At 38.9% G+C, this 4,245-nt stretch overlaps 1 pseudogene; it reads right to left on the reverse strand.

Moving 5' to 3' along the window:
* Window positions 1-2,628: 2,628 nt before the first annotated feature.
* LOC114006141 (transcription factor Spi-C pseudogene) lies at window positions 2,629-3,262 on the reverse strand (annotated as a pseudogene).
* Window positions 3,263-4,245: the final 983 nt, after the last annotated feature.

Consider the following 4,245-nt stretch of genomic DNA (forward strand, 5'->3'; position numbering starts at 1 on the left):
AAAAATTAAAAAAAAGACAGAGAGACAGAGAACGAGAGAGAGAGAGGACAGAGAAAGAGGTAGAGAGAGACAAAGACTGATACAGAGACAGGAGACTTGAAAGGGGTTTTCCTATCATGCGAGTTTTGTATGCTGGAGGCCCAGTTATCAGTGGGACATCTTTCTTTCTCCCAAAATGGCTAGATCACAGGAGAATACAAAAGAGTCTTATAGCCCAAACTAAAAGGTGGATTCTTATATTTCAAAATTAACTTGGCCTTTAAAAAGAACATTGGAGAAGAAACCAGTTCAGTTATTTCTGCAAGTAATAAGAATAAGAAGTAAAGAATTATTTTATTTAAAATTATTTATTTTAATTTGACCAGAGAGGGGGCATAGTGAGAGACAGAGGGAAAGTGAGAAAGCAAGCCACCAGATCCAGGACTCAAACCATGTTCGGCCATGTCTATTACCTAAACACTGTATGAATGGTCAAGGTAAGCTTTGATATCTTTCTCTCTTGTTCTTTCAATTCATTTTACTTTCTTTCTCAACAAGAACTAGATGTGTGGGACCTAGAATTTTTACCAACTGACAAGGCAATGTCAGTGTGCCTTACTGACAAGGATTGTCAGGTGGAGGAAGGATTTTATTTTTCTTTAGTGGCTAAAAAGAGCAAAAATAATGGGTATCAGGGAGGCAGTTTTTGACTTGAATATAAAAATAAACTGAAACTATTTTAAATTTGAACAGCATTCTCAGTTCTCAAAATGTTTAAGCAAATACTGAATGACCAGAGGTTTGGGCAGTTGGAGAGTTCATTCCTGTATTTAGTAGGAGATGGACATATATAGTCTTTCTGGTTCCTTTCAGCCTTGAGACTATATGAAATATTGAGAACTCTTTATGGACTGGCTTTCTGTACTGATGATAAGAATTCTTTTTTTCAAAATTTATTTGTTGGTGTTATAAAATATGTATAGCTTGTGGGCCAGCAGATGGTATGGTGGTGAAGGTGCTAGATTCTCACATGGGTGACCATGGTTTGAGTCCTGGACCTGGCAACTTGAAAATTACACCAGGCACATGTGTGTGCATGCCCAAAATTCTGAGAGGAGACTGGAAGAAAGGGCATTGTGGCATGGCCATTCTCCCGTGTGGGGTAATTTCTCCCTCTCTCTGTCTCTATATGTCTCTCTCCTGCGAGTACATGCACCCTATGGCAAAAGTGTAAAATGTGTGTGTGTATCTACACAGTTTTTTGGTAGTTTAATTCTTTAACCTTATCATTTCAATATTGCAAAGAATAACTTGAGTAATTTCTTACATAAAGATACACAAGTCTTTGGGATTCTCATATTTCCCTATTGTCAAAATGAAGTGCGTAAGGTTGACCCTACTGCCTAGTGGTTAAGAGAGCAAAGTCCCGTGACTTTGAGTCAAATGACTGATAACGGTTTGAACCCTGGCCCCTGCAGCTTAAAAAATATGCCAAGCATGTGCATATTTTTGCTCTAAGTCACAACAGGATGGATAGATAGAGGAATAGGCATTGCAGCATGACCATGCCCCATTGGGGAATGCTTTCTCCCTTTTTCTTTCTTTATTCTGTGTCTTTTTGGTGAGCATATGTACCTTTTGGTAATTAAAACCATATTGTGTACAATGGAGCTCAACTCACAGTTAAAAAGCAGGATGGGGGGCCGGCTGGTGGCATGGTGTAGGGCACTGGACTCCCCCACGGCTGACTGCAGTTCGAGTCCCGTACTTGGCAGCTTGCTTTCCCACTTTCTCTCTTTCTCTGTCTCTCTGTCCCTCTCTGGTCAAATAAAAAATCAATCAATAAATAAAGTTCAATAAAATAATTCTTTTTTAAAAAAAGCAGGATAGGAAGTGTTTGCTGCTATATACAATGTGCATTCTCTTACCAAGAAACATACCTTCTTCTTACTTCTTACCAAAAAGACTTCATTTCTGTAGTTTCGACCTTCTCAGATTCTCCAAGTATGGTCTAGTGAACTATCCACTAAACTTAGCTTTGTTCTAGTGCCCAGACCAATCCCCTTTAAGGCTTGCCATTTTTTTTTTAACTTCAGTGTTTTATTATCTTTAAGAAAGTTGGCATTTTCTTTAGGCCATCATCTCTTTAGTTTCACAGAGTTACAGATCATGAGTGGAAGTTCAGGGAAAATATAAGTTCAGGACATCCACTGATGTTTTTAAAGCCATGAACATATTTTGACATAAACACTATATCATATGCAGTCATATTTTTGTAAACGATTTTTTTTGATAAAGCTATCAGATGTATTAGCATTATTTTTCACCTGAGTATATGACAGGAAAATGTTTAAATCAATATATAAATCAAATAATCTGTAATGGCATTGTTAATATAGAAGAAAGGGCTGAACAGAGAATAGAAAGAGAATATTTAGTCTATACTTTTCAGTGGGGCTGGATCATTTGAAATAGTAAATTTGTTGATTAGCAGAATTTACCAAGTTAGTGTAGATTTTATGCTACTTGATAAAATATAGCAACAATGAAGTTAAGTGAGATTTTTTTTTCCCTCTCTCTCTTCATTATTTGCTTTAAGAGAAAAATCCTGAGGGATTTCTGAAGCCAGGAAACTATAAAATCAGTGTTTTAGCAATCAGGATGACTTATATCAAGATAGTTGGTACATGTGTAATTACAATTTTCATTCCAGTTATTTAAACTGAGATATTCTTGATCAGGTTGTACATATTGAGAGTAGAAAATCTCTTTCCCCAAGAGATAAGAAGAAGAGAATCTTTGGAGAACGATCTCACTGAACTGGTAAGTTTTCTCTGGATTTTGGTAATTTCCCCAGTTCTTCCATAATTCTTCATTGCCCTGGCCATTTCCTGGTGAGTCCTTGTCTTCAGGTTGCCTTTTCTTTTCCCCCAAAGTTCAGCAAGTTTTTCTTTGTTTTTTGATACAAACTGAAAGATGCCTTTGGTTCTGTCCACCCATTGCATACAAGAGGCCATCTCAGGATTACACAGGGATTTGTGAAGGTATTCAAAAAGTCAGACCTTCTTCCTGCTATTATGGTTCTCCAATTATAGAAAGGTTCCTGTGGAGCCAGCATCCCATAGCAGTTGGAACTTCCTTGGACATGAGGATAATGGTTGATGAAAGCCAGGTAATTTTTGTAATCTGACGAGTACTGAAGGTCTCCAATTGAATGTTGCCTCAGTATCTGGAAAGCATCTTCAAATACTCTACCCAGTTAGTCTTGTTCAACACAAGTCATTCTCTCTCTCTCTTTTATTTTTTTTGAGAGTTATTTTTGCTATAGGGCATGTGCGCTCGCCAGACAGACAGAGAGACAGAGAGACAGAAAGCGAGAAATCACCCCCCAGGACGGATGGCCATGCTGCAATCCCTTCTCCTCCATTCTCCTCTCAGGATCTTGGGCATGCACGCACACGTGCCCAGCGTGAGTTTTAAGCCACCAGGTCCAGGACGTGAACCACGGTCGACTACCTGGGAGTCCAGAGACACAGCCATTATGCTAACTGCTGGACCCCCAACACAAGTCATTCTTCATTAATAAGTTGATGACAACAGACCCAGTGGCAGGCCTTTGGCCAGCCAGCAATTCTGACGAAGGGACATCGCTGCTCCTTCACCTCACCTGCAGACCCCCTGCCCAAGCGCCCACCACCTTGGTAGGTGGCTAGTACTTTCTGCTTTTGATTTTTTCCGCTTCCTTATTCTCTTGTTAATTTCCTGGTCTTTATTTCTCTGTTTTTTCTTTTTTTTTTTCTTGTGTTGTTTCACCTAATACCCTCTCCTCTTCATCTTCCACCCTGCCAGAAGGACTAGATAGGTCTATAATCAGATATCTGAAATTCCCTAGTAATATAACTTTCTCTGGGATCTTCCCTTGTACTGATCCACCTGAGAAAAAGGAGATATTGCTTTTCAGACACCTCAGTAGAGTACCCCTTTTGATACCACATTGGTAAAAACAACAGAAGAGAGACTTCAGCAAACATTAATTTGCAGCAAAAGGGAAAGTCACTTACTCCTAGTCGGAGGAACATTCCCGTAAGAGGTATTCAAAGTGAATACATCTTCTAATGGCTAGAAGTAGGAGAAGAGCCTCAGGTATAAATAAACAAGGAAATATATCTCCATCAAAGGTACAGAATAACTCCCCTCCATCTTTCGTGCTAATGGACAATGTTACCAAAATGTCAGACAAAGAATTTCAAACATTTATGGTGAACA

This window comes from Tupaia chinensis, unplaced genomic scaffold, assembly GCF_000334495.1.
Source record: "Tupaia chinensis unplaced genomic scaffold, TupChi_1.0 Scaffold145805_1, whole genome shotgun sequence".
NCBI lineage: Eukaryota > Metazoa > Chordata > Mammalia > Scandentia > Tupaiidae > Tupaia > Tupaia belangeri.